We start from the raw sequence: 12,210 nt of genomic DNA on the forward strand, positions 1-12,210 counted from the left end.
ATTAATAAGTTCAACAGTTTCCTCCACCAGCCTAGATGTTGATAGCTCTTTTTGTAATGACTTAAGACTGGCCTGACTGTCGGAAAAAATTCTAATGTCTTTTCCCTGATCTTGTTATCCATAAGTGTTCTGCAGCAAACATTAATGGCCAAATTAATTTCCGCCTGAGAAACGGAGGTGTTATTACCAAGAGGGGAGGAGATGCTGATCCCTAATTTAGGTATATGTATTCCAGCACCACTTCCCTTGCCTTTAATGAGTGAGTCATCGGTAAAACAGTCTAGGCTACGATGGTCATCATCCGCACTATAGTTATATTCACATGGAGTAACTACCTGAAAGTACTTTTTCCCCGAAGGGATGCGGTAGTTGCATTCAAGTAATGCGAATGTTTACCGTATGATATATTTAGGCAAAATTAGTGCCCCTTTCATTTAAGTAGCAGGTGTCCGACAAGGCTCAAGATTGGGTCTCACACTATTTTACACATTTCTCAATGCTTTGTCAAAGCCCAGCTTCTGCTAACTTAGCCCTATATGCAAACAATCCGCTCTGTTCTTCTGCAAAGATCCGTGCAACAGCAAAAAAAATAAATAAAATAATTTAAAAAATCAGAAATTAGCTGCATCTCTTCGCTAAACGCAGGCCATAGATCTTTAAGAAATTTAGGTTTAAAGAGGAACAAGTTTTGACAGGTCCAAAACCAAAACCCTACCCGGGTATAAAACAAAACTCAAAACTGAATTTTAGCGACCACGGAGTTACAACATTTGCTAAGCCAAAAATCATGGTTGGGCCAATAAAAACTCAAATTTTATCCCGGCCTCCTCACTTTCTTATAAACTTGTAAATTCTGATTTTCTACCATCTCCTAGGATTTTTTCAAAAAATGGTTTATTGGAAATTTAAAATCGTTAATTGGAAGTTAAGAATTGTTAGTATGAAACCCTTTTTAACTGCAGAATAACCTTTTGTAATTTTTATAGAAAAAGTTTTTAACTACAAATTACCCCCTTTAATATCAAATAACCCCTTAAATGTAACCATGCCAAGTAAACTTCCTGTACATTTCAGTTTTTTAATGTATAAGAAAAATGGAATCATAAAAGACTACATGAAATTTAAATGCAAGTAAAATTAAAATTTATATTAAATTAAATACAAAAACAAAAACAAATGATTCTTCTTTTGATTTGAGATTTTTTTAAATATAAAATATTCGGGCTTTTAGATAAAAAAACACATAAAAATGAATTACAAATAAAATTAAGTTATATAAGAAAAAATATAAATATATTGAATTCTACTGTTTATTTGAGTAGTCAGAAATTGTAATTTTCAAGAGCCCAATTATTTTATATTCAAAAAATCACCAATCAAAAGAAATCATGAGTTTTTGCATTTGATTTCATATACTTTTTAATTTTATTTGCATAATTTTCATATGGTCTTCCAATAGACCTATTATTTTATGTATAATTTTTTTCAAATACAGGAATTTTACTTTACTTGCTTACATTTTCCTAGGATTTTTTTCAATAAATGTTAATTGGAAATTTAAAATGGTTAATTTGAAGTTAAAAATTGTTAGTATGGAATTATAAACGGGTAATCTGAAGCTTTTTTGGTTAATTGATAAACTTCTTCTAGTTTTTTATAGGGGTTAATATGTGACTGAAAAGGGTTAATTGAAATAGGAACAAAAATCGAAATTGAAAAGGTTAATTTGGAGATAAAAAGCTTCATTTGAAGATAAAACAGGTAAATTTGAAGTTAAGAAGGCTTCATTTGAAATTAAAAATGGTTAATTTGAAGTGAAAAAAATTAACTAGAAATAAAAAAGGTTCGTTTGAATTTGAAAGGGTTAATTTGAAGTAAAAAAAGTTATTTCAAGTTAAAAAGGTAATTTGAAATTAAAAACGCTTAATTTGATTCGAAAAAGCGTTAATTTGGCGGGAAAAAAGCTATAACACCATTTAACAATTCAAAAATTAAAATAAAATATTTCGCATTTTCGAGATTATATAACTTTCATTAATGATTTTTTATATTTCGTCGTAGAGGGTCAAGAACGAGAAGCAGACAGATAAACAAAATATTCCCTGCTGAGTCGATTTGTAGTGGTTCAGTCCTATATTTTGTGGGAAAGCCAGTGGTTTCGTGACATTCTTCTATTCTTGGAAAACATTTTTTAGTCATCATTAAGAAATTTAAAAAAAATTAAATGACAGAAAGTAAAACGAGTCAGAACACGAAGACCAAACACCAACGCAGTAAAAAATGAACAAACGTTATGGTAAAGTAGGTGAAACATTGTTACTTAGGAACAAACAGCTCTACAAACAATGAACATTCAAACAATGAAAAAACCTCTTTTTTAAAAATTTATTGGTAGTTTTAAAGCGTTTTCCTGAAAGTTCTTTTTCATTATTTTGACCTTTTGTTTTTAAAACTAGTTCACATATGAAATTAATTTTTCCCCCCTTGTAAGTTTACGGTTGCTATGGGCTGACAGAAGGTGTTTGTACAAGCATAAATGGGAGCTGAAAAAATAATAAAACTTTATCAAAAACAATAATTTTTTAATACCTTTTAATATGTTTTCTAATCCGAGAACTTAATTTTCTACTCGTCTATATGTTTGATTAATCTTAGAAATAAATAAAAACAACTCGGTTTTCCTAGCTTTAGTGGGATTTGATAAAATGAGGCAAACATAGGAAAAAACATTTTTTGGTGGTAGAAAAACTATCGGGAAATTATTATCAATTTATCATGGATTGTTAACCGTGGTGAGTTTTCCGCAATAACCAAAATAAAGTATAATTGATGGATCTTACAGGCTGGATTAAAGGGCTCTCCACTTATTTCCACCGTTCTGTCGTCTAATTTTATAATACAAAGTCAGCTTAGATTACATAACAGTTGAGTCGTTATGTAACGCTCATGAAACCCGAACCGCCGTTGTACAGTATGCAAATTTTTTAAACGCCGACTCTTTTGTTTCCATTGAATGAATTACAGACATTTTCGGCCGGTAAACGAACAAAACCTTCGTAATTTGTAGTTAAAAACTTTTTCTATAAAAATTACAAAAGGTTATTCTGCAGTTAAAAAGGGTTTCATACTAACAATTCTTAACTTCCAATTAACGATTTTAAATTTCCAATAAACCATTTTTTGAAAAAATCCTAGGAGATGGTAGAAAATGTAAAATGCTATTAATGTAAAATTCCTGCATTTGAAAAAAATATATACATAAAATAATTGGTCTATTAGAAGAAAATGAAAATTAATTAAAATTAAAAATTATATCAAATTAAATATAAAAACAAATGATTACTTTCGATTTGTGATTGTTTTAATATAAAACAATTAGGCTTTTACAAATTAACATTAACGACTACTCAAATAAAAAAAAGAATTTAATATATTTATATGTTGTCTTATATAACTTAATTTTAATTGTAATTAATATTTATGTGGTTTTTTATTTAAAAGCCCAAAAATTTTATATTTAAAAAAATATCAAATAAAAAGAAGAATCATTTGTTTTTGTTTTTAATTTTATATAAACTTCAATATTATTTGCAGTTAATTTCCTTGTAGTGTTTTATGTTTCCATTTATTTTTTCCATTAAACAATCTGAAATATACAGGAAGTTTACTTGGCATGGTTACATTTAATACCATCTAATTTTTTTATGCTTTAAGGAAAGAGTAAATTTGAAATTAAAAAGAGGTAATTTGTAATTAAAAAGTTTTTCCTTGAAACTAAAAAAGTTAATTAGAAGTTAAAAAGGATTAATTTGATGGAAAAAAACCTATATCCCAACCCAGCCGTTTAGCCAATTTCACAAATAAAAATAAATTATTTCGTCTTATTGGAATTACAAAGTTATTGAAACAAAATGTGTAGAAAGCTTAGTTTATTTTTTGGAAAAAAAATGTTTTTACATTTGCAAGTGGGTACCAAATCCATTACCCTTTTGAGGTAGGTTACTTAGGAACATAATGAGTCCTTATCTACTAAGCCCATTCACCAAATTTTAAGCAGGTTGTTCTGAAATAAATGTTCCTTACACTTGCAACAGGATTTATGCAAAAATGTATGACCCGTATAAATTAATTTCACTTCAAATAATTAATAACATTTAACAACGTATTTTTGACAAATGAGGAAGACATGAAAACGGATCGGTGAATATCTGTAGTTTTACAGAAAGTGGGTTTAAATGTATTCAATAAAGTCTAGACTCCCTTCTCATATTTTTATCTCCTTTCAACGAGAAGAGCACCTTTAAGTTATCCAAGGTAAACAGTATTCCTTGATTGTTGCCGGGTGAGTTAGACGAAAGAAACTATTTACAAATATACAAGAAAGTTAAATCTGAGTTTTGTTAATGAACAATGATTTCCTCTCGGAAGGAATTTAAACATTTTCATTCATAAAAGACGTGAGGCTTTAGAATTCCGTCCGTTTGAATGTTGGATAATAAAGTGTACTAAGAGTGATTTCAAGATTTGTTTTAATAAAGAAACCCGCATGACTATTCATATAAACAAATCCATAAATTTAAACACACGAGATGTACCCTTGTACTTCCCAGTACCATGCAATTATCATAATTATTGCCGTTTCGGATAACAGCACCAGGGGTATCTGGTCGTGGAAGAGTTACGACAGCAGTGCCCCGCCCAGCACAACGGGCTCTACAACGCGCAGGCCGATGCACAGATATTTTACATAATTTGTCAAAGAAAAAATACGGTTACGAGGAATACCGTGGGAATTGCGCTAATCGTGTCATGCGGTCGGCTTCGCCCACGTTCTGCCTGTTCTGAATACCTTAATTCCAAAAAGCGCGCATTCTAGATAGCGAATACGGACCGCCCACCTCCGGCGGATATAGGTATTTAAAACGTTGGTCCAATCGATCTGATTTGGGACGGAAAACAACGGAGGACGTGGATCGAGTGGATACACCTCGAAGGTTTCCGAAAGCTCCCTTTTTTAGTTTTTATTTCACACACCTACACCCTTCCCAGAATTGTTTGTTTTTTTCAGTACGTTTACCATAATAAATTTCATTAGCAACCAATCCTACACAGCTACAGTTGTATATAGTTGTACCTTGCTCTGTAATGAAATCTACACCACTGGGGGAAAAACTAGATAAATATTTTTAAAAAATTCAGGATTACAGTGTAGAACTTTTGTAAAAATCATATTTTGCAGAATATATTTTCTTTTATTGAATATATTTGTATAAAATTCAATGCAGATGTCCTACTGAAAAGGTTTTGCATTTTATTAAAGTATATCTTGACTTTGTGGTATTTTCTCATTATTTACTGAACTTATCTAAGTTTTTAACATAAATTTATTGCACTTTGATAATTCGACTTTCTTAGGTTTTTGCATTGAGAAAATACTAGAGATGTTTCTGCATATCTTGGTATGATACTTTTGTAAATCCTACAATTGGAACTATTTTAGTTTAATTTTTGAAATTGGCCAATTTTAGACTAAGAAACGGCTGGTTGCCCATGCCAATGAAATTAACCATTTTTCTCTTAAATTAACTCTTTCTGACTTCAAATTAACCTTTTTTAATTTCAAATTAACCCTTTCTGTAAAGCATTTCATAAACGTAAGAGATGGTGGATTTAAAGTAAAATTTATGTTTTTGAAAAAAAGTAATATAAAATTAATGGGCTCTTAGAAGACCACATCAAAATTAATTACAATTTAAATAAAAATAATATAAATTTTGAGATTTGATTTTATAGATTTTTCTATTTGCCTGTTAACTTCATAAAATTTGTAGTCAACATACACAAAACGAGATACCTATCAGGCTCCATGGCTTTTTTCATGCAAATTAACCCTTTTTAATTTCGAATCGGCTCTTTTTTATCTTTAAAGTAATCATTTTTACCTTCAAATTTACGCTTTTTAATTTCAAATTAAGCGATTTTTAACTTCAAATTAAACTTCTTTTAACTTCAAAACACCCTTTCTTAATTTCAAATTAACCCTTTTTAAATTCAAATTCACCTTTTTCTAATATCAAATATAACCTTTTTAACTTCGAATTAACTAATTTCATATTAAGCTTTTCAGTAAAGCATTAAAAAATAGAAGATTGTGTGAAATATACGCATGTAAAGTAAAATTTCTGTATATTTGAAAAAAAAATTTAATATAAAATAATAGGCTCTCAGAAGACATTTTGAAAATTAATTTCAAAAATAATTAAAAAATTATGTAGATTTTTAATATGAAAATAAAGTACTTTTTAATTTTAGAATTTTTAGGCTCTTCTATAAAAAGTCACAAAAATTAATTATAATTATAATTAAAAACTAAGTAAACATTAAAATAAAAGATTCTTCTTTTCGATAATGGCTAAAATATATTTTACCCAATTAGTTTATGTTTAATTTTTCATATGCAGGAAGTTTACTTTAGGAGCTTACATTTCATACCTTCTCCAAAGTTTCATTGATGGTAGAATAAAAGGGTGAATATGCAACTAAAAATGGTTATTGCGAATCTAAAATGAGCTAATTTGAAATTCACAATGTTAATTTTATAGTCAATTTCAATGTAAACAGGGTAATTTGACATTAAAAAGGGTTAATTTGAACAAAATATTTCTCATTATCTAGATTACAAAATACTTATACGAAAATGTAAAGCATATTTTATATTTTCATCAAAGAGGGTCAAAATGAACGAGAAACAGACGTATAAACAAAATGTTATCACATGAGTCATTCTGCTCAAAATCCTTCAACAACGGTAGTTTTATCATATGGTTATCGTCACTACAATTATTCAGTTGTGCATAGTTTCGTCTTTAGTCATTTCGATGGATTGTAAACAGTGGTAATGCAAACGTGCGCTCGTGTGCCTGCCTTCCAGATCATAATCCCTCTACAAATGTTACCACAGTCTCACCAATTGACTCCTTCGAGCCCTACCATTGAAGCATCCGCAGCTCTAGGAGCTGATCTCAATCAACTTAATTGTATTAAACCCATCTTCATCACGATACAGACTGTAAAATTCACTTTTCACCGCCTACCTTAGGAATCTCTCTGATATATTAATATTTCCTTAAAATATCTCTTATACGACTAGTGCTCCTCGGCGAAATTCTACAAACGCTGACTGAATTATAAACGAGAGGGAATTCCAGCCGGAAGGACTTTTGTAAAACCGTGTGCGGTAGGGACGTTAAATTTTATGAGAAGTAGTGGTAAGAGTGAGTGCGCGTACACGGCTAAACACAATTACTCCGAGTATACAACGCTGTTAGAAGTCCTTTAACAGTTGTTATTACTAAGGTTAATGGGGTCAAGGAGTTAACATGTTTATTCTACACTGACTACACTAATGTCACCAGTCGATGGATATGCCAAGTCAAATAATTAAAACAAAAACTTATTTAGGACAGATGATTCAATTTTAAGGACGCTATAAACAATATTTTATATTAAAAGACCAGGAAGGTCCAGCCAGCTTTGGAAAAAACTAAAGTTTCGTGATTGCAAGTCTCGCTTAATCCTACCTCCGGAAGACCTAACGGAAAGATGATTCAAAGTAAGGTGCAATGAGTTCTCGGAGATAAACTCGATCCGGCGTACGACAATGGAGTGTTCTTGGTCCCATCCTATATACTATTTATACTGCTGACCTGCCATTCTACCACATCAATATTTATTACGTCGGAAGATATTGCACAATATTACGTACGAACCCGAATCGCAAACTAGCCACTCCCGATATCAGGGATCAACCTCAAGGTGATCAAAGAATGATGCATAAAATGACATTGAACAAGGTCAAATAGAGCCAAAACCAATTGTCATAGACTATACGCCAACAACAAGGAAACCGACATCCCCACAAGTCAAATACTTAATATGCAGACTGACGTAGAATTACGTGCGGAACTGAACAGAAGAATTGTTCATCAAACGTAATAAAGGCCAACAAAACAACAATTCGACCTATCTGGATTTACAGGCAAGTGGGGGCCACGAAACCATCTAATATTAAAAAGATCCGAAAATTCCACTCAAAAGTACTCAGAAGAATTCTCAAAGCACTTTACTACATTTCTAACCTCCCTTTGTTCAAGACTTGGTTCCATCCTGTTTTATATACTTTTAATCTGCCAATAGATCTCAACGCCATACATATAACCTACACTGAGCATACAGACATTTTATCTTACAACTCCAATATGTAGAAACAGCTTGAGCTGTTCGAGGAATGGTGCAAAATGTGGAAACAGAAACTGAACGAGAAAGGACTTAGGGCGATAGTCAGTAGACTGATATAAAATCTCGTCAACTCACTATAGCAAAAATTGAAGGGCAAGGTTAAATTAAAAAAAAAATGAACACAGTTATACTTATATAACAGATCATTACAAGCCGTCCCATAGGGAGAATGCTTGGCCCCACCCTTTTTTCCATTTATACTGAGGGTTTTCCTCTACAACCCAAAAACATGATTACCACCTATGTGGACGACACCGTAATTATTTTCAAATATGAACCCTCCGACATCTAATTACGTTGAGCTTATCAAAGAATAAGAAGATAACTTGAAAGCAGGCTGAAGTTAAACCTTAGCAGAAGACTTGGATAATAATAAGACACGAATTTAAATCAGACTGAAAAAGCTAACACTCCACAAAACTACACCTATTTGGATATACGAAACAGAACTGAAGTGAACCATGAAGCCATCCGATATCCAACCCATCCAAGCATTACCACTCACATGTCCTCAAAATAGTTCACCAAACTCCTTACTACGCCTCTAACCTCACTGTCCACAATAACCTAACCACTGCCTTCTCTGAAAAAATGATACGTTTCCTAAATTGCCATTCTAACGTTTCGTCTCAAACTAACCCTTCCCATAAAACCCTCCCCTCCCATCGTCCACGTCGCGTTAACCCTCCTACAGTATTTATATTGATGATCTGCCGATACATACTAACGCCATCATTACAACCCGTGGGGATGTCACCGAAATTCTGACTTCTAACCCAAATCTTCCAACATCCAAGAACATCTTCATCAAAGACTGGTGCCAAAAGTCTCACTCACTCAAGTCAGGGACATAGGACCATATCAAGACAGCAGGTAAACGTGAAATCCATATGAGACTGAATAGAAGACTTGCACAACTAATAAGACTGCTTGGACCAAATTCACATATGACTGTAAAAAACTAACCCTCTACAAACTCAACATATTCGGACATACGTAGCAGAACTATGAAGTACAACAAATCCATCCAACATCCAGCTTATCCAAGCATTACAATCAAAAATCCTCAGAAGAATTTGTAGAACTTCTTACCTCACCGTCCAAAATGACCTCAACCGTTCAAGCCCACTCTATTATCTCACCTCCTTTGAATCGGCCACGTCGCCTAATCCCTCGGGTGAGATGGTCACCAAACTCCATCATAACCATCCGTGGGGAAGGCATAGGAATTCTGACTTCTAACCCAAATCCTCCAACATCCAAGAACTTCTTGGGTTTATAAACTGGTGCAAAATCTCAACTAACATTACTAAACATCCCTGCGACCACTTTTAACAATCGGACCTGTGGGGTACTAAAAAACCATCTAATGTCAAACAAATCCAAGCATTCCAATCAAAAGGCACCAGAAGAATTCTCCAAGTTCCATAGTCTTTAACATAACTTTTAAGACTTGATCACTTCTCGCTGCCTGAACCCTAACCATCCGTTCAAACCCTCTTAACTATCTCACAACCCCTTTATTTTCCACGTCATATTAAACGTTGACCCATAGACCTACTCACCCCCTAACTCCTCAGTTGCGAGAGTGTCAGCCTAGACTGGTTTCTCAAACAAGATGTGCCAAGTAAGCTGAGCTCTTTCGCCCTACACAAACTTTCTCTTTGACGAGACCTTACAAGCAATTTGCACGGTTTTAAACTTTCATACCGGCTGAACGGATCGATCCAACGACCTGAAGGATATGGATGACCTCATGACTACGGCGGTCAAATTACGCACAAACACTTAAGTTGTATTATTAACTTTAGCCGACGCTTCATATATTTTGACGATCTATTACTTTTATTAATCCACCGTGCAATGAAGGCATTAATTTGATCCGGCAAAAACCGTAAAAATTTGAATTTTAGAAATTGTCTCGGTTTAAAAATCTGTTTTAAAGGAATCAAAAAATTGCGAGATTGTTCTCCTAGGGCCGAGGAAACATCTTCCAATAATAGGCTAATTGTGATATTTTGAATGTCACTGCTCAGAAAATCCAATTTTGCTTGAAGGAAATCAGGAGAAAGAGAGCAAACGACGTTGGCCATGAGAAAAAGAAAATGCGTGATCCGAATGAAACAGTCTTGCAGATTACAAGCTTCCCATAGAAAAAAAGTTTTAAACAAACTCCAAATCAAGACAAATGAAATGACAAAGCCAATAGTGCAGATGCAAGTGTAAAACGGGCGTGGCCGAAACCCAGCACCCAACCCATGCCATGATAAATGCACTAAAGACAACACTGTAAAGAAGCGAGACACAGAATAAAGCATGCAGAAGAAGAGTGATCTGATTATTATTATTTTGTTTAAGAAAAACCTAGGAAAGGAATTTAAAATCCAGGCGAATATATAATGCAAAGAAAGAAGAAGAGAAGACAATAAAATCAATGATAACTACAAAATTGATAAGGAATTGATAACAGTCGATCGATTTTGTTTTTTAAATTTTGGTGAGCAGGGCAAAGATTTTTTTAGATTCTTTTTCAATCTCACTGCACACCATGAAAATACTGTTTATCTGAGAGTGCATCCAGTAAAGACATGCAATCATGCTCTTAACGTTATATTTGGAAAATTATGTAGCACAAGCGTCAAAAAATTGGGTTCTAAGTTACTTTGTACCCAAATTAGTTAATAACATACATTCTAGCTGGCTTGTCAATAAAACATGAAGAGCCCTGATTTAAAGTCGGGCTGGTAGGTTGGAATACAAAAAAAAAGAGGAACACTTGCACCGACACAAAACTCATCGCGGGGTGTTGCGGCGTATTGTGTAACGGCTTTCATAACGATCACGGATAATTTACTAAAACTGAGTTATCGCCGTTTAAACCGGACGTATTTAGAAATGAGAGAGATTTTCGCGGAAAAAAGGGAAAAAATAGAGAAAAACCGACGGCAGCCACGAAGTAAATATTTATTTCCGGCGTTCCCTCGAAACTTGGCTCGTACCGCCGTGTAAATTTAGATTCGCGGTTGAGGGGGTGGGATTTTCGCCGATTTGTCCGAGCCGAGAATTTTCCAAATATTCCATCACAATTTGAACAAATCGGGAAAAATCGAGTGACACGGTCGGAAGGTCAATACGGCGGATTACCTTCCTCCGCCGGGTAACAATACGATCGTTTTTTTTTTTAAGGATATTCCGTGGTCCTTCCAGAAGGGAAGAGGGCCGAAGAACAAGGGGGGAGCTATTATTAGGTATATTAATGATCAACCAGCCAAGGACACAGGTTCGAGGTCACCACCCAAATCATAGGCACCTAGCTTGCATACCAGAGCGCATTTAGGTTTTTTTTGTTTTGTTTCTCGTAAAAAAAATCGACAAGAACATAAAACCACTAAGATAAGGGTGTAGATCTAAAGTAAAACAAATCTCTCAAAATCATCAGAAATGAACCATATTGTCCAAAACAAGATTTTTTAAAAAGTCTTTATGATTGACTGAATTGCACAAATTTGACGTAATTATACGTGATTCTTCTGTTTATGTTTTTTTTTCGTTTCGTTTGTATTGTTTTGATATCAAAATTTGAGATATTTTGGTAGCAAACTATGAAAATACGCATGCGTCCAGATCAACCTTGACATTGCCCCCTTCCAACCACAGCTGGCACAACAAAATTAACCGGAGTTGTACTTCGCAATAGCGTAACAAGACTTTCGTACGATATGTAAACAAAGTCCCGACAACTTTGGGAAAATGTTAGTTTTATCTTGACGAGGCTAAGGGAAATGGAATGAAACTGGCCGGTTTGGATGGCATTGTTGAAGAACAGATTGCAAAATCCGAACCTGTGGAAGGCTGAGGTCAAAACAAATCGTCAAATATGACGAGGTTTTGTTTATGAAATTTTATAGTAGT

At 33.5% G+C, this 12,210-nt stretch overlaps 1 long non-coding RNA gene across 1 annotated transcript in view; it reads right to left on the reverse strand.

The window, feature by feature from the left end:
• LOC106661147 overlaps window positions 1-12,210 on the reverse strand; it is a 78,212-nt gene that overhangs the window by 65,259 nt on the left and 743 nt on the right. The gene's annotated exons all lie outside the window — the stretch shown is intronic.

This window comes from Cimex lectularius, unplaced genomic scaffold (genome assembly GCF_000648675.2).
Source record: "Cimex lectularius strain Harlan isolate CLEC.00 unplaced genomic scaffold, Clec_2.1 scaffold60, whole genome shotgun sequence".
In the NCBI taxonomy this organism is placed as follows: domain Eukaryota; kingdom Metazoa; phylum Arthropoda; class Insecta; order Hemiptera; family Cimicidae; genus Cimex; species Cimex lectularius.